This window comes from Muntiacus reevesi, unplaced genomic scaffold, assembly GCF_963930625.1.
Source record: "Muntiacus reevesi unplaced genomic scaffold, mMunRee1.1 SCAFFOLD_127, whole genome shotgun sequence".
NCBI lineage: Eukaryota > Metazoa > Chordata > Mammalia > Artiodactyla > Cervidae > Muntiacus > Muntiacus reevesi.
In genome coordinates this window covers 267,247-287,312 of record NW_027078012.1, presented here as the reverse complement: position 1 = coordinate 287,312, position 20,066 = coordinate 267,247, and the positions used below count along the sequence as shown (strand labels likewise).

At 37.4% G+C, this 20,066-nt stretch overlaps 1 long non-coding RNA gene across 1 annotated transcript in view; it reads right to left on the bottom strand.

Moving 5' to 3' along the window:
* Window positions 1-2,101: 2,101 nt before the first annotated feature.
* The window catches only part of LOC136155385 (uncharacterized), a 33,143-nt gene continuing 15,178 nt past the window's right edge, over window positions 2,102-20,066 (bottom strand). The window contains exons 5-7 of the long non-coding RNA XR_010660792.1: window positions 10,139-10,217; window positions 4,049-4,360; window positions 2,102-2,228 (exon numbers count right to left, since the gene is read on the bottom strand). This is a non-coding gene — a long non-coding RNA (uncharacterized lncRNA). The remainder of the gene's footprint in view (window positions 2,229-4,048; window positions 4,361-10,138; window positions 10,218-20,066) is intronic.

The following is a 20,066-nucleotide window of genomic DNA, read 5'->3' as shown; positions in this document are numbered from 1 at the left end:
AAAAGTCTGGAGAGCATGTGGAGAAAAGGAAATCCTTCTACACTGTTCGTGGGAATATAAATTGGTACAGCCACAATGAAAACCGGTATGGAGGTTTCTTAAAAAACTAAAAATAGAGTTACCACATGATCCAGCAATCTCACTCCTGGGCATAAATCCAAAAAGGATGAAAACTCTAATCTGAAAAGATAAATGCACCCAAATGTTCACAGCAACACTATTTATATTAACCAAGACATGGAAAGAACCCAAGTACCCATCAACAGATGATGGTTTTAAGAAGATACAATGGTTTAAGAAGTCACAAAAAAGAATGAAATACTGCCACTTGCAGCACCATGGATGGAGCTAGAGAATGCCATACTAAGTGAGGGAGTCAGACAAAGACAGACATTATATGAGATCACTTATATGTACAGTCTAAAAAATAATACAACTATATCTACACACAAAACAGAAATAGACTCACAGACACAGAAAACAAACTTACGGTTACCACAGATGACAGAGAAGGACAAATTAAAGGTATGGGATCAACAGATATAAATAATCCAAAAAATATGTATATGTTACTGAATCACTTTGCTGTAGAGCTAAAACTAACACAATAATGTAAATCAACTGTATTTTCAATTTAAAAGAAAGTATTCTTAGACACAGAAAACAAACTTATAGTTATTAAAGGGGAAATGGGAGGAGGGATAAATTAGGAGTATGGGATTAACAGATACATACACTTTGATATATATAAAATAAACAAGGATTTACTTTATAGTATGTGCATGTGTGCATGCTAAGTCGCTTCAGTCACATCCAACTCTTTGTGACCCTATGGACCATAGCCCGCCAGGCTCCTCTGTCCGTGGGATTCTCTAAGCAACAACACTGAAGTGGGTTGCCATGCCCTCGAGATCTACCCAACCCAGGGATCAAACCCGCAGCTCTTTTGTCTCCTGCACTGGCAGGCAAGTTCTTTACCACTAGCACCACCTGGGAAGCCCTAGGGAATTTTATTCAATATCTTGTAATAACCTAAAATGGAAAAGAATTGGAAAAATACAATATAACTGAATCACTTTGCTGTATACCTGAAACTAACAATGTTAGGAATCAACTACATTTCAATTAAAAAAATGTTATATTCTGTAAATACACAGTGAAGTATTTAATATTTAAGCAAAAAATGATGATGTCTGGGATCTTTTCCAAAAATAAAATCAGAGGACAAAGTATATAGGGTACCTGCAGATTACTCTATTACTCTGTTTGCCTCTGTATATATTTGAAATTTTCCATAATAACAGGCTTAAAAACATATTATTGGCAGTGGAAAAGGTTCTCCTACCATTTCATCTCTTTCCCAGTCTTGTTTGAACTTCATCACTACTTACCGGTTGTCTCACTAGAGATCTGGTTCTAAACATTAAATGGAAAAGCTGAGATCGATTCATAAATGAATTACACATAAAGTTATATACTAAGCAAGTAGGGATCTAGCCCATATAATTTATTTCTAGCTTTCTCTTTTCATTTAACATTCAAGGGAGATTAATCACAGATCAAAAATCCCTCTTTCTAGAAGGGATGTTAGTTATCCCTTCCAACCTACATATATTCATTGCTATTATCTACTATTTATTTATCAGGGACTGTGGGGATATAAAAATGAATAAAACTGGAAAGAATCTTTGTCTTTCTGGAGCTTACAATTTAGTAGGGAGAACAGAAATAACCACATAAATAAATATAAAACTGCAAATGTGGTCTTCAAGGTGAGAAGAACAAGCGAGGACAGCCTGTAATGGGATGTGAACAGTTCAAGCCTCTTGAGAGAAATCACGCTAAAGTTCAGACACACACAAACTGCTGTTAACTGAGTGAAGTGGGATGAGAAGGCACAAGAGGGAACGGGCAGATGGTGTGCAGGCTGCAGCAGAGGAAGCCGTCAAGGGGAAGTCCTGAAGGGCCAGCGTGGCAGGCGTGCTGAGAGCAAAGGGTGACAGACCGCTGGCAAGTTTAGGCAGGAGCCAGGTTATACAGGTCGTAGTAAGGCTTGTCTTTTTCTGAGAATCAATGGATGCCAACAAAGGATTTTACCAAGAGGGTGATTTACTCGTGAAAGATCATTCTGGCAGAGTGGCTGTGGGCAGGAAACCAGGTGAGGTACAATGAACTTCCTTCCCCAAGGGCACTAGGGCAGGAGCTTGATGGATCATATTACTGTGATTCTGAGAAAGTCAAAGAGATTATTTTCAGTTTTGTTAGTGTCAACTGTTTTGTCTCTGGAGCAAATAACAAAAGAAATGAACAAACCCCAAGAGTCTGACAGGTAAAGGGATTTTGGCATAACTGGATCACAGTCTCACAGACACACCTCTTATCTACATTAAGATCTGGACGTAGCTGTAGCGTCATTAATGTGATTTTGGTTTTTGTCTTGTAAGTTTGTTATGATTTTATCGCACACTAAAGTCTTACATTTTTAAATGAAGCCTATGGTTCTTTTATGGTTTCCTACTCACTTCATGATTATAAAACCTCTATGCTCATTTCCTTAACTTTTAATATTTCTAACAGTTTTCATTTGGGGGACTTCCCTGGTGATTCAGTGATTAAGAATCTGCCTTCTAATGCAGGGGATGCGAGTTTGACCCCTGGTCTGGGAACTAAGATCCCACATACTGCAAGGCAACTAAGTCCGAGGGCCACGACTTCTGGGCCTGCACGGCGTAACAGAAGATCCCGCATGCCACGACTAAGACACAACATAGGTAAATAAGTAAACTGTTTTTTAAAGTTTTCATCTTTGACATTAAATCTAATATATTCAGAGTTAAATTCTGATATAAGAAATGAGATAAGAATTCAATTAAAAAAATAAATATTGAGCTTATTGGCTAGGTGAGGCTTTAAAGGATATAATAATTGAAATATGACCCCAAAGTATAAATAGTGGGTCTTAATCCTAAAGCAAAAAAAAAAAGATTTTTGTCAAGAAGACAGAACTTCTTTCTACATATGTGTAGGAACACATGATAATCCCAGAGAACTCCCTAAGTAGTAGACAAGGAACCCAAATGTACTATTGGAATATAATTTTTTTTGCCCTAATTCACCATCTGTAGAGTATTATCCAGTACAATGTGGACCAGTAATATTAAAATGAAGTATATTTTTGTTTAAATGTGGTAAATTTAAATATTTAAATTAAGTATGAGACATTTTAAGCTTTAAATTTTAATGAACTAATAGAACAAATAAATAGTATCATTAAAAGTAATCTATAGGCACTAAAGGAATATTTTATATCAACAGTAAGAAAATTTCCTTAAAATCAACTTAGTTGAAACTGTATTTTAAAAAATCATTCATTTAAAACATAAAATATTGCTTGAAAAAATGTGGAGAATACAGAACACTCCAAAGAAAAATACTCATTAGGATACATTCCAATCAAACTCTAATAGAAAACTGATGGCAGCACAACAAGATAATGTTCTACATTTTAAAAAATTGTCTTCCATAATTTTCCTAAAGATGATAATAGTAAATATGACTAGGGTATTTATTTACTTTTATTTTAATGGGCATTAGAATTGTTTATTTAAATGCTAGGTTTCTATAATCCTGGAATACAACTGAAGATGAAAATATTAACTCTTTATGATTTTTTTAAAAAACACAAAAATATCTTAGAATGCCACAGAGAAAGAGCAAATCTATTCAATGCAAGCAGTAATAACTAGGTCAAATCACATATGACCAAAATGCAGCTTAGTATTTATTTTTCAAAGAAACTCTACTCACATTAATCATTTTAGGCTAAAACAGAGACACATACTTTAGAGCTATAAAATATACTTGGAAATTTGAAAGCTTCATAGTTAAATATAATAAAGAAAAATGACATAGCATTTTAGTACTGAATTCTTCTGGAGATATCCATTTAGGAAGGAAACAGGTCATGTGAGAATCATCTCACTCAGTATTTCTTTTAAAATATTTAAATAGTTAACTAGAAAAGAAATTAATAAAATAATCTATTTACCTGACTGCTACCCGCAGTTGCCATGTTGATTTCTGCCACTCCTTGACCTTCATTCTGCCGTTCGGCTTCATGTGAGCCAGCTTCATGCTTGCTCTGAGATGACCTCTGTTAATATGGAGTTAACATCAATACATACAAAAACGGTGCATGCTTTCTCAGCCCACAGCTTTCCTTCTTTCTTGCTCTAAAGCTCTGAAGGCCTCAATGACACAGGTTCACAAAAGCACGGAGCTGCACTCCATAGCCTCCAGCGGGCTGTCAGCTGCCTGTCTCGGTCACAGCAAAGTGAAGTGTGTCCCTCGAACACTAGGGCTGCACAAGACAAAGGGTTTTCTGAGACCCACAGAAACACCATCCTCCACCAGCTGTGCTCACATCACTATCGGGGACATAACCCAACTAGAGCAAATAACTGTCTTTTCCGCAAGGTCACATGGTTCTGGTATTTAATAGAGCTGCAAATATAGCAGTTACTATAGCTTATAAATACCTTCTATGTAAGTATATTTATACTTACACACACATCTACTTTTATATACATCTGCTAATAAAAGTAATATGAAACCAACAGATAAGCTCTTAGATTCTAATATGAATAAAACCAAAACCTTTTCTAATGTAACCACCATCTGTTAGGTAAAGTGAAAGGGCAAGATTATATCCAGTAAAAGCAGTAATTTCAAGACAGATTATATCTAGTACAAAGCAGTCACTTTGAAAACTATCACCACAGAATCAAAGAAAGAAAATAATCAAGTATCTTTTATAGAAACAATTACCAGTGTGCCTCCTCTAGGAACATTATAGGCAAAATTAAAAATTACACATTAAAAATTGTGACATAATAATGGAAAACTATGTTACAAAATGGCTTCCACTGGAATTTATTTAAACATAAAGCTTTCCTAGACCATTTAAAATGTGACTTTAAAATAATTTACATATACTATTTCCATCAATAAACAAGTGTAAGTTATACATAGGCAAAAGAGAAGTAGTCCCAATAATTCAGAAACAAGAAAAAACAGTACCTTGGGAAAGTGATACCATAAAATTCAACAAAATCATCTAAAGCAGAGAATACAAAGTCAGTGAAGAGAAAAAATGAATCAACGAGCACTAAATCTACAAAGATTTGACACTGACATCACTGAAGATGTCAATATAAAAGTAATTATTGAGTATGTGCTATGTCAGTTACTTGCAATAGGGCTGGAGAACACAGTACTGACAAACCCAGGCATCGTTCAACGCACTCTTCCAGATTTAGTCTAGTCAGGGATGCTATCAAATAATGAAAGAAACAACAGTAAAGTTAAACACTTCGACAAGCACTCTGAAAAAAGAGCACAAGTTGCTTATAAGGATATATAACAGAGGGACATCAGACATTGTGGGAGTCGGGGGAAGTGCTCTCTTAGGAAGTATTGTTTGGACTGAGATCTAAAATATAAACAGGAGTTCTAGGAAACGGGATATGGCAGAGGATGAAGGAAACAGAGACCACATGCAAAAATTTAGGGAAATAGAGACCATATGCAAAGGAGCTGTGATGGGAGAAACGTGGTTTGCTCTAGGATATCAAAGAATTACAGTGTGAAGAGTAGAACAGAGAGATGGTTAAAAAAAGGAACTTAATGATTTTGTTGAATTTTAGTGTGATTCTCAGATGGCACTCATGCCCCCACATAACCAATACTCTAAAGGAAAAAGGTGCATGTATTCTGATCGTTTAAACTCAAATTTTGAATGGTCTAAGAAGATGGGAAACACAAGAGATCAACTTGCAGACTAAATATTAAAGTAAGTGGGAGATGACAGTCCTTTACACCCAGGGAAGCACTGATGCTTGGAGACAGAGGTCAACCTGAAGGACTGCACGACAGACTGGATACAGTGAGTGGAAGAAGAGATCTGGGGTCACAAACTACTCTTCTGTTTCTTAGCTCACACAGCTGAATAATGGTGGTACCATTCATGGAGACAGATAATACTAAAGGAGAAGGAGGATTTGGAGGATGTGGGGGTCACAAGGAGGACTTAGGAGGAGACCATCATTAGTTGTGCTTTGGTTACGTTGGATTTAAAATGCCTTTAAGACAATTCACCCACTTTAAGTGTACAACTCAATGACATTGAATAAACTTACCAAGAATCACTATATTTCAGTTTTAGACCATTTTCATCATTCTAAAAAGATCCTTCATGCTCATTTACAGGTAATCCCCATTCCCACTCACAGCTCCAAGTAACTATGACTCTGCTCTGTAAACTCGTCTTTTCTGTACGTTTATTGTAAATGGAATATACGGACTTACATGTCTAGCTACTTTTACTCAGTATAATGTTCTTGAGGTTCACCTCAGTTATAGTGTGTGTCAACAATTTGTTCCTTTTAATTGCCGAGTAGTATTACATTGTAACGGTATACATTTTATTTATTGATTTACCAGTTGATACACTTTTGCATTTTTCTACTTTTGGGCTACTGTGAATAATACTTCCATGAATATTCAAATTAAAGTCTCTGTGTGGACATATGTGCTCATTTCTCTTAGATAGCTAGAAGTGGAATTGCTGGGTCATATGGTAACTATACCTTTAATACTTTAGATAACTGCCAAACTTTTCCAAGTGGCTGAACCATTTTACATTCCCATCAGCAACATATGACAGCTTCTATTTATCCACATCCGTACCAATGCTTATTGTTTTCCTCATGATTACAGCCATCCTAGTGAGTATAGAGTGATATAGCATTGTGGTTTTAACTTGACTTCCTTAACATCCAATGATGTCGAGCCTATTTTCATGTGCTTATTAGCCATTCCTATGAATTTTTCTGGTGAAATGTGTATTCAAATCTTTAGCCCATTTGTAAGTTGGGTTGTCTCTTTATTAATGAGTTATAAGAGTACTCTGCATGGGATTTTAAAAACTATTTCTCATTGGCTATTTTCTAGAGACTATTAAATCATGCCACAATTTTCCTTATAGCTCCCATCTTTTGGGGCCCCTCCCCCCCCAAATGGTATACAGTTGTCAGTAAATAACCTATAGAATACAAAAGAAAGTGGTAGGACTGGTTGCCTCATGTACCCTCTTGGAACTTCTGAGATTTGAATCAAGTGCAATAGTTATATCATCTGAGTTATATCCTGCATCTAGATCTTAAACCAGAATTGTTAGCAGGTAGGGCAAAGATAGTGTTATAAGATGCTTCATGGTGGAGAAATTATTTGGCAGACATCTTTTCTTCTCAGTACTGTATGTGAACTAATTTATGAGTATCTGATCCCCAGTTTTCTCCATTTTCTAGCTTCTCCTTCTGATAGTAATAAAGAAACAGCAAACAGTAAAATTAAAAACCTTTCTTTCTTAAATAAGACATGATACCTTCTTTTAGTTTATATTCACTGAATAAATGTAACGACTTAAGGCTATGAAAAATATGGCCATTTTTATAACAAAAAGAAACAAGAATAGACTAGGTTATGGTGGTAGACAGTTGGTCCCAAATCCAATGATATAAATGAAATCTTGAACAGATAAAAAAACACAAACAAGCCCCCAACCTGCAATAAACTTATAATTGTACTGATAATGAGAACTATTATTAACAAATGACAATTTTTCTTAGGAATTTCTAGAGGCCAGAATGTTGGTAACGTTTGGAAATGTACTGACAGTGAGTATATTATACCAGGCAAATGATGACCAAAAGAAGCCCCGTGCAGCAATACTAACAGCAAAGAAGGCTATTTAACACACATGAAAGAGTCAATCAAGTAGAAAAAATAAGTGTAAATATTGATTTAGAAATTAAAAAAAAAAACAACCCTGTTGATGCAGCCAAACAGTAAAAATCATAATACAAGAAAGATGGTGAATAAAAGCTAACTATAACTAAAGAAGCTAGAAAAACAACAGCAAACACTCAAAGCAGAAAAAATATATATAAAAAGAAAATATAAATGCAGTGCTGCTCAATAAAAAACAAAAGTTGCCTCTCTAAAAACAGTTTTAAAAATAGAGTATAGTAATTTTGATCAAGGGGAAAAAAAAACAAAACACCACAGAAACCCTGGAAACCCAAAGGGGCCATAATAACCAGAATGCCACATACAGCAATGCCAATGACATTGAAAAAGGAGTAAAGAGATAGTTTTGTTTTATTTTGGAAAGAAAAAAACAGTACTGAAGAGTTAATATTGCAAAAAGGACACAGTCTGTATATTACAAATATTTGGTTCATACTGACTTAAAACATCCAGATTAAACTACTTTTAGCAATATGACTATTACACTGAACTTGACTACTTAGCAAGTACATGTTTCTACATATTTCAAATTCAAATGTACTGAAGCCAAAGCTTCTAAGAGATTTAAAAAGCAAGGCATGCATGACCAGAGTCTTAAAAGACACTGTTTTCAAAATTATACTTTTTGACATTAGAATTAGTTGTCTTCTCTGTGTGTAAATGGGCTTGCACTAAGTTTCTGCCTCCAAACAGAACTGTTCATTATCCGGTCAGATTCTCGGGGCTGGCAGTAAGTGCTGTTGCTGTGGTTTACTTGCCAAGTCATGTCCGACTCTTTTGCAACCCCATGGACAGTAGTCCACCAGGTGTCTCTTTCTACTGGATTTACTAGGGAAGACTACTGGGGTGGGTTGCCATTTCGTTCTCCAGGGAATCTTCCCGACCCAGTGATAGAACCTGCGTCTCCTGGGCTGGCAGGCGGATTCTTTACCATCGAGCTACTTGGGAAGCATGCTGGTGATGAAAGGACACGTCAGATTTGTTTCGCATACAAAAGTTTTCTCTCACTCTAAAAGCTGTGCAGCTACTATAAAAACATTACAAAACTGGCCAAACTAAGAAAACAAGGAGGTATTAGCAGTGGTTACCTGCCTTTTCATATTATTTCTGAAAGACTGTTTGTGCATATTAAAAAATGGGATCAAAGTGTACATACTATTTTGTATCTCATAAACATTTTAAAATATCAACAGGAACTTCATCATGTTTTTAGTAATTACAGTTAGAAAAAAGCACTAGGTTGATATTTCATTCTTTGCATTCTCTTCTTTTTTCCTGTATGATCTGGAATGTGAGTCTCAATCTGGCTGCATATTAGAAACTTTGCATTGGTATATCCCCAAATACTGAGCCAATTTTTCCTAGCAACAATTCTGTATTGTTCAATGAGGACTTTTATTCAACACTTTTTGCTCTTATTGCAGAGAGACAGGTCATCCTGTAGTTGACTTAAGAAGAAATACTTTATTTTCTCTGAGCCTCCCACATGCTATTTTTCCTTATTCAGCAATAGTTCATTTAAGTTCCATGTAGGTTTTCTTTCTATTTACCCATAAACAAAGTGACAAGTGCCCAAATTCAGGGGCTATAAACAGATAGCTGAAGGGATGGTTTTTTATACCCCATCCTTCTGTGTAGTGATCAAAACCAAATTTCAGCTGAAGAGCTGACAAATATGGTTTTAACCCCCTTTTTAATCCTCATTTCCAGAAGTACCTAGTGTAACCAACTCTGGAAACTTTCAGGACTCCACAGTGTAAAATGAGTTGCTTTGTGACCTCCTACTGCTCACTCTGGGGTCAGCTCTCTACCATAATCTAGAAGAATTATTTGTTTATCTGCTTTGCAGTTCTCCAAATTTTATTGTCACCTTCCCTGGTATTTGTGCTTTTTCATTTTACCCTTTTACTGTCATTTTAATGAAGTTTGTAAAGTAAGCACAGATAAATGTATATGATCAACTTTTACTATGGATTACACAAGGAGATAGCTTATTTACAAACTGTTAGTAGCCAAATTATATGTAAACAGATAACTGAAGTAAGGTATCTATTTATGGCTCTATAAGCTTTAATTGCATAAAAGTTATGAAGAAATCATACTAGTATAGATTTTTGAAATCTATACTTAATTTAATGAAAAAGCTTATCAAGTGTCTCAATTCTCTAGAGCATCTATTTCAATGACGCCATGCTAATTATACATATTTTCTTTTCTTAGAACAACCACCTATCATTATAACTACAAACAAAAGAGACAATTCACTAACCTTCGGTTGCTTGGGACTGTAAAAGCTGTCGTATACGAAGTATGTCCTTTTCTATTTGTTGAATTCTGGTTATTCTTCGCTAAAATAAAATAAGTAACCAAGTTAGATCTATTTTTATTAAAAAAAAACATTAGTTTTTAATATTAATTTAACATTAACCATTCTATGGTTACCATTTAAAAGTAGGATTATATCAAATCATTCTTTTTTCTATGCCAAGTCATTCTTATGTGAGAATTAGATACATATACATATACATATTCATATACTGAGGACATCAGTGCATCAGTTCAACTTTTTAACATATCTAACTTTATAAAACAGATCCCTAAATTTAGGAAAACTGCACAAATGCAAGTTATGTATCTACTTGGACCATAAAGAAAGGTGAGGGCTGAAGAACTGATGCTTCTGAACTGTGGTGTTGGAGAAGACTCTTGAGAGTCCAGTGGACCGCAAGGAGATCCAACCAGCCCATCCTAAAGTCCTGAATATTCACTGGAAGGACTAATGCTGAAACTGAAGCTCCAATACTGTGGCCACCTGATGCGAAGAGCCAACTCACTGGAAAAGATCTTGATGCTGAGAAACATTGAAGGCAGAAGGAGAAGGGGACAACAGAGGATAAGATGGTTAGATGGTATCATGGATTTCAATGGACATGAGTTTGAGCAAACTCAGGGAGACAGTGAAGGACAGGAAAGCCTGGCAATGCTGCAGTTCACAGAGTAGCAAAGACCTGGACATGACTGAGCAACTGAACAACACATGATACATAACAGTGTGAAACTGCTATATAAAAGCTGTTCTCAAAAACTTTCAAAAAGAAAATTACATCTGAATTTAAACTTTTATATTAATTCAGATGTCAGTACAGTATAATGAGTTTATGTAAAGTATGGCATCCTGTAAAGAGAAAGAGCATCTGATTTTTTTTTAAGAAGCACCAGTACGTAAACAATAAGAACAATCTTCCCTAAAGTTATTCCTATTACAGGTCAGCAGTACCTTTCAGAGTTAGCTTTCCCAAATACTTCAGCTAAACATTACTCCAAACACTAAAGATCACAATGATGGTAGGAGTTATTGCTTCCCCCATATACTGAGATCTTCAAGTGAACACAAAGCAGTAACTACAGATCAAACAATGTGGAAGTGAAAAATGTGGGAAATGTTTTAAAAATAAGTACTGCCAATATTTTATCATCAACTGCCAGAATTCCATAGTTGACACTGTAACATTGGTATAAGAAACTCTATTGTAAGAGTAATTGTTTCAATGAGGAAAAAGTGTCAGAAAATAGATGGAGTGATTTGCAAACTTTTTATGATTATGCACCCATCAATGAAAGATTTTTGAGCATGTATACTTCAATAGATAATTAAAGTATTATAACGAATAGCTTTAAGTATATACAGCTAAAAAGCTTACATACAAAACTTACCCTTGAATCATACATAGTTTTGTTTAAATACAATGTCCTTATGATTTTATTGCCATAGTAGGAATCATTATTGTTGCTGTTTTTTGGAAAAGTTCAAAACAGATGTGCTCACCAAAAAAGAAAATTTCCTCTCTCAGTCCCTCAGTTGTATCACTACAACTATGCTAATTCTCTATCACAATTCTGAAAATAGTGAACTTAAGGTAAATAATCACACTCCTCTCTCACGCTAGTAAAGTAATGCTCAAAATTCTCCAAGCCAGGCTTCAGTAATACATAAACTGTGAACTTCCAGATGTTCCAGCTGGTTTCAGAAAAGGCAGAGGAACCAGAGATCAACCTGCCAACATCCGCTGGAACATCGAGAAAGCAAGAGAGTTCCAGAAAAACATCTATTTCTGCTTTATTGACTATGCCAAAGCCTCTGACCGTGTGGATCACAAAAAACTGTGGAAAATTCTGAAACAGATGGTCACACCAGGCCACCTGACCCACCTCTTGAGAAACCTATATGTAGGTCAGGAAACAACAGTTAGAACTGAACATGGAACAACAGACTGGCTCCAAATAGGAAAAGGAGTACATCAAGGCTGTATATTGTCACTGTGCTTATTTAACTTATATGAAGAGTACATCATGAGAAATGCTGGGCTTGAAGAATCACAAGCGGGAATCCAGATTGCTGGGAGAAATATCAATAACCTCAGACACGGAGATGACACCACCCTTACGGCAGAAAGTGAAGAACTAAAGAGCCTCTTGATGAAAGTGGAAGAGGAGAGTGAAAAAGTTGGCTTAAAGCTCAACATTCAGAAAACTAAGATCATGGCATCTGGTCCCATTACTTCATGGCAAATAGATGGGGAAACAGTGAAAACAGTGGCTGACTTTATTTTCCTGGGCTCCAAAATCACTGCAGATGGTGATTGCAGCCATGAAATTAAAAGACGCTCACTCCTTGGAAGGAAAGTTATGACCAACCTAGATAGCATATTAAAAAGCAGAGACATTACTTTGTCAACAAAGGTCCGTCTAGTCAAGCTTATGGTTTTTCCAGTGGTCGTGTATGGATGTGAGAGTTGAACTGTGAAGAAAGCTGAGCACCGAAGAATTGATGCTTTTGAACTGTGGTACTGGAGCAGACTCGAGAGTCCCTTGGACTGCAAGGAGATCCAACCAGTCCATCCTAAAGGAGATCAGTCCTGAATATTCATTGAAGGACTGATGCTGAAGCTGAAACTCCAATACTTTTGCCACCTCATGCGAAGAGTTGACTCACTGGAAAAGACCCTGATGTTGGGAGGAATTGGGGGCAGGAGGAGAAGGGGATGACAGAGGATGAGATGGCTGGATGGCATCACCGACTCGCTGGACATGAATGTGGGTAAACTCCGGGAGCTGGTGATGGACAGGAAGGCCTGGTGATCTGTGATTCATGGGGTCGCAAAGAGTTGGACATGACTGAGCGACTGAACTGAACTGAAGGTAAATAATATTTTCTATTTAAGACATTTTACCATGTCCAATTTTCACCATGAAAACATGCTGAAGAAGAAATACTTTTAGTAGCTCTCTAAAGATTCTGCAGAGATGAGTGATTACTTCTACATCAGACACCAAATACATCCTGGCATTACAGAAACAACAAAACTATCTACACTTATTAGTTTCATAATATTTCATTGTTTTCCTCTCTCTATATAACCAGCTCCCCCTCACCAATAAAGTCCCAAGTCAAAATTTTTAATATTTAGAGGGTGAAAACAGGAAAATATACCTAACATTCCTCTTCACAGAACTGTATTTCTGTATTGCTATTAGGTCACTAGACCCTGTAATCAAGTCTGCACCTTGATGACTGCTTCCACAATAACATTTGTGCTTTCGTTACTCAACATAAAATGGAAGAAGTCAGTAGCACTTCTTTCCATTCTCTGTATGACAATCTTGAATATTTATGAAATTAAATAAAATGCAACATGCTTAATTGTTCAGGCATATAGACATGGTATGACTTTTGAAAAACTGATATAAAAATTATTTAGTAATATAGTTTGATATATATATTGAAATACCATGTAGAATCAAACCCCATACTCGCCAGAGACACTCAGAGGGCTCAAACAAACTTTATGTGCACCAGGACCCAGAGACTCCACAGAGACGGAGACAGAACTGTGTTTGGGTGTCTCCTGTGAACATGTGGGTCAGCAGTGGACTGCTGCAGAGGCAGGGGCTCTGAGTACAGTAGACCTGAGTATGGCATAAGCTGTCTCAGAGGAGGTCACCATTAACCCAACATAGAGCTGCCAGAACTCACACAGGACTGGGGAAACAGACTCTGGGAGGGCACAAATAGAACCTCGTGTGCACTAGGACCCAGGAGAAAGGAGCAGTGACCCCACAAGAGACTGACCCAGACTTGCCCATGAGTGTCCAGGAGTCTCTGGCAGAGGCAGGGGTCGGCGGTGGCCTGCTGCAGGGTCAGGGGCACTGGATGTAGCAGTGCAGGCATGTGACCTTTTGAGCGAGGTCGCCATTATCTTCACTACCTCCACCATACTTTGGCCTCAGATAAATAACAGGGAGGGAACATAGCCCTGCCCTTCAACAGAGGATTGGATTAAAGGTTCACAGAGCATGGCCCCGCCAAACAGAACAAGACCCAGTTTCCCCCTCAGTCAGTCTCTCCCATCAGGAAGCTTCATAAGCCTCTTATCCTGATCCATCAGAGGGCAAACAGACTCAAAACCACAATCACAGAAAACTAACCAAACTGATCACATGGACCACAGCCTTGTCTAACTCAATCTAACTATGAGCATGCCTTGTAGGGTCAACCAAGATGGATGGGTCATGGTGGAGAGTTCTGACAAAACATGGCCCATTGGAGAAGGGAAAGGCAAACCACTTCACTATTCTTGCCTTGAGAACCCCAACAACAACATGAAAATGCAAAAAGACAGGGCACTGAAAGATGCACTCCCTGGGTTGGTAGGTGCCCACTACGCTCCTGGAAATAACTCCACAAAGACTGACGAGATGGAGCCAAGCAAAAACAACATTCAGTTGTGGATGTGATGGTGACGGAAGCAAAGTCCAATGCTGATAGAGCAATACTGCATAGGAATGCTAGGTCCATGAATCAAGGCAAACTGGAAGTGGTCAAACAGGAGATGGCAAGAGTGAACGTCAATATTTTAGGAATCAGCAAACTAAAATGGATTGGAATGGGTGAATTTCATTCAGATGACCATTATTACTACTGTGGGAAAGAATCCCTTAGAAGAAATGTCATAAGTCAACAAAAGCACTCGAAATGCTTGGGTGCAGTCTCAAAAATGACAGAATGATCTCTGTTCATTTCCAAGGCAAACCATTCAGTATCATGGTAATCCAAGCTTGTGCCCCGACCGGTAATGCTGAGGAAGCTGAAGTTGAATGGTTCTGTGAAGACCTACAAGACCTTCTAGAACTAACACCCAAAAAAAGATGTCCTTTTCATTACATGGGACTAGAATGCAAAGTAGGAAGTCAAGAAACACCTGGAGTAACAGGCAAGCTTGGCCTTGGAGTACAGAATGAAGCAGGGCAAAGGCTAATAGAGTTTTGCCAAGAGAACACACTGGTCATAGCAAACACCCTCTTCCAGTAACACAAGAGAAGACTCTACACATGGTTTTCACCAGACGGTCCACACTGAAATCAGACTAATTATATTCTTTGCATCCAAAGATGGAGAAGCTCTATAGAGTCAGCAAAAACAAGACCGGAAGCTGACTGTGGCTTAGATCATGAACTCCTTATTGCCAAATTCAGACTTAAACTGAAGAAAGTAGGGAAAAACTACCAGACCAATCAGATATGACCTAAATCAAATCCCTTATGACGATGCAGTGGAAGTGAGAAATAGATTCAAGAGATTAGATCTGATAGACAAGACTGCCTGAGGAACTATGGACGGAGGTTCGTGACATTATACAGGAGACAGGGAGCAAGACCATCCCCAAGAAAAAGAAATGCAAAAAGGCAAAATGGTTGTCTGAGAAGGCCTTACAAATAGCTGTGAAGAGAAGTGAAAGGCAAAGGAGAAAAGGAAAGATACACTCATTTGAATGCAGAGTTCCAATGAATAGCAAGGAGAGATAAGAAAGCCTTCCTTAGTGACCAATGCAAAGAAATAGAGGAAAACAACAGAAAGGGAAAGATGAGATTTCGTCAAGAAAATTAGAGATACCAAGGGAATATTTCATGCAAAGATGGGCACAATAAAGGACAGAAATGGTATGGACCAACAGAGGCAGAATGTATTAAGAAGAGGTGGCAAGAATACACAGAAGAACTGTACAAAAAGATCTTCACAAACCAGATGATCAAAATGATATGATCACTCACCTAGAGCAGACATCCTGGAATGCGAAGTCAAGTGGGCCCTAGGAAGCATCATTACGAACAAAGCTAGTGGAGGTGATGGAATTCCAGTTAAGCTATTTCAAATCCTCAAAGACGATGCTATGCAAGTGTTGCACTCAATATGGTAGCAAATTTGGAAAACTCAGCAATGACTGCAGGACTGGAAAGGGTCAGTTTTCATTCCAATCCCAAAGAAAGGCAATGCTGAAGAATGCTCAAACTACCACACAATTGCACTCATCTCACATGCTAGCAAGGTAATGCTCAAAATTCTCCAAACCAGACTTCAACAGTATGTGAACCATGAACTTCCAGATGTTCAAACTGGATTTAGAAAAGGCAGAGGAACCAGAGATCAAATTGCCAACGCCTGCTGACTCATCAAAAAAGCAAGAGAGTTCCAGAAAAAAAACATTTATTTCTGCTTTATTGACTATGCCAAAGCCTTTGACTGTGTGGATCACAACAAACTGTGGAAAATTCTGAAAGAGACGGGAATACCAGACCACCTGATCTGCCTCTTGAGAAATCTGTATACAGGTCAGGAAGCAACAGTTAGAACTGGACATGGAACAACAGACTGGTTCCAAATAGGAAAAGGAGTACGTCAAGGCTGTATATTGTCACCCTGCTTATTTAACTAATGTGCAGTGTACATCATGAGAAATGCTGGGCTGGATGAAGCACAAGCTGGAATCAAGACTGCTGGGAGAAATATCAATAACCTCAGATATGCAGATGACACCACCCTTATGGCACAAAGTGAAGAAGAACTAAAAAGCCTGTTAATAAAAGTGAAAGAGGAGAGCGAGACAGTTGGCTTTAAACTCAACATCAAAATTAAGATCATGGCATCTGGTCCCATCACTTCATGGCAAATAGATGGGGGAAACAATGGAAACAGTGACAGACTTTATTTTTTGGGACTCCAAAATCACTGCAGATGGTGACTGCAGCCGTGAAAGGAAAGACGCTTGCTCCTTGGAAGAAAATTTATGACCCACCTAGACAGCACATTAAAAAGCAGAAACATCACTTTTCCAACAAAGGCCCGTCTAGTCAAAGCTATGGCTTTTCCAGTAGTCATGCATGGATATGAGAGTAGGACTTAAAGAAAGCTGAGTGCCGAAGCATAGATGCTTTTGAACTGTGGTGTTGGAGAAGACTCTTGAGAGTCCCTTGGACTGCAAGGAGATCCAACCAGTCCATCCTAAAGGAAATCAGTCCTGAATATTCATTGGAAGGACTGACGCTGAAGATTCAACTCCAAGACTTTGGCCACCTGATGCGAAGAACTGACTCATTTAAAGACCCTGATGCTGGAAAGACTGAAGGCGGGAGGAGAAGGGGACGGCAGAGGATGAGATGGTTGGATGGCAACACTGACTTAATGGACATGAGCTTGAGTAAACTCCGGGAGCTGGTGATGGACAGGGAGGCCTGGTGTGCTGCAGTCCATGGGGTTGCAGAGTCCGACATAACTGAGCCACTGAACAGAAGTGAACTGAATAGTTCAGTATGAATTCAGGACAGCTCTCAAGAAATTAGGAATAGAAGGTAAATTCCTTAACGTGATAAATGGTACCAAAAACCTTAAGTAAACAGCATACTTAATCATGAAATTTCAGAATTCTCTTTAAAGCCAAGGTGAGATGAAGAAGACCAATTATCATTGCTTTATTCAAAGATGTATTACATTTCTTATATAATACAAAGAGGGAAAAAAGGACTGGAAAAGACAAAACTGTCATTACTTGGAGACAATTTAACATCTAAATGAAAAAATCCAAGAAAATCTTAAACTACTGAGACAATCTAACAAAAGAGTTCAGGAAGACTCCTGGATACATCAAATTTAGTAATGTAAACTAGAGAAAATTCCATTCACAATAGCAACAAAAACTAAGATATCTAGGAATAAATGAAAAAAAAAAGATGTGTAAGAGGATCATGAAGAATATGGACTACAGAGAATGAGATGTTTGGATAGCATCACAGACTCACTGGACATGAATTTGAGCAAACTGTGGGAGAAAGTGAAGGACAGGGAAGTCTGGTATGCTGTAGACCATGAGGCTGTAAAGAGTTGGACATGACTTAACAATTGAACAACAAGGGTTTTATGAAGAATGTTATAAAGCTTTTCTGAAGGGCATAGAATAAGACCCAAATGAATGAGATACAAAACGAGTAACAGTACCTAATATTTACTTGGAATTTGCTAAACTCCAAGGGTTTTATGCATATTAACTCATTTAATCCTTACATTTTTTACAGGGAATCATTTTCTACATTTTACCAATGAGAAAACTGAGGCAGAGTTTAAACAAGATCACTGTGCTGATAAGTGACACGGAATTAGAATCCAGAGACCAATCTTTCAACCAAGATCCAATCTTCATACTGTAAAGATATAAATTCTCCTGAAATTAATTTATAAATTCAATGTATAACTAATCAAAAGTCAATAAGGTTTTTCCTTGAAGAAAATAAGCTGATAACTAAATTTCAAATAAAAGAGTAATGAAACAGAATATAAACACATTTTTACAGACGTAAATAAGTAGGACTCATACTACAAGACTTAAGATTAATAAAATTATAGCAAATAAAACAAGTGTGGTATCCAGAGAAGCTAAAACAGACTAATGGAACAGAGTTCACAAATATTCAGCAAATACAACTTCTCAAATGCCAAAAACAGCATTACTAATCCATGGGGAAACAGAGATGCATCCAATAAATGTTAATGGAAAATTCTGTTAACAACATAAATATATATCTATCTGTGTGTATCTGTATGTCTGTATATATCACTAATTATATAATTATTGAATAGAAATTATACTGCATATAACATATACTATATACACACATTTAAAAATCATATGCATGAGTGTTTATATATATATATATACATAAAATTAGATTCCTACCTCTAAAACTAAAAGATGATGCTATGAAAGTGCTGCACTCAATATGTCAGCAAATCTGGAAAACTCAGCAGTGGCCATCGGACTGGAAAAGGTCAGTTTTCATTCCAATCCCAAAGAAAGGCAATGCCAAAGAATGCTCAAACTACCTCACAATTGCACTCATCTCAAACGTTGGTAAAGTAATGCTCAAAATTCTCCAAGCCAGGCTTCAACAATACATAAACTGTGAACTTCCAGATGTTCAAGCTGGTTTTAGAAAAGGCAGAGGAACCAGAGATCAAATCGCCAACATCCGCTGGAACATCGAGAAAGCAAGAGAGTTCCAGAAAATCATCTATTTCTGCTTTATTGACTATGCCAAAGCCTCTGACTGTGTAGATCACCACAAACTGAGGAAAATTCTGAAAGAGATGGGAATACCAGACCACCTGACCTGCCTCTTGAGAAACCTGTATACAGGTCAGGAAACAACAGTTAGAACTGAACATGGAACAACAGACTGGTTCCAAATAGGAAAAGGAGTACGTCAAGGCTGTATATTGTCACCCTACTTATTTAACTAAAGTGCAGTGCTCGCTTTGGCAGCACATATGCTAAAATTAACTAATGTGCAGAGTACATCATGAGAAACGCTGGGCTGGATGAAGCACAAGCTGGAATCAAGACTGCCAGGAGAAATATCAATAACCTCAGATATGCAGATGACAGCACCCTTATGGCAGAAAGTGAAGAACTAAAGAGCCTCTTGATGAAAGTGAAAGAGGGCAGTGAAAAAGTTGGCTTAAAGCTTAACATTCAGAAAACTTAAGATCATGGCAACTGGTCCCATCACTTCATGGAAAATAGTTGGGGAAACAGTGGCTGAGTTTATTTTTTTGGGCTCCAAAATCACTGCAGATGGTGATTGCAGCCATGAAATTAAAAGACACTTACTCCTTAGAAGGAAAGTTATGACCAACCTAGACAGCATATTAAAAAGCAGAGACATTCCTTTGCCAACAAACATCCGTCTAGTCAAGGCTATGGTTTTTCCAATGGTCATGTATGGATTGTTGGATTATAAAGAAAGTTGAGTGCCGAAGAATTGATGCTTTTGAACTGTGGTGTTCAAAAGAGAAGACTCTTTTTTTTTTT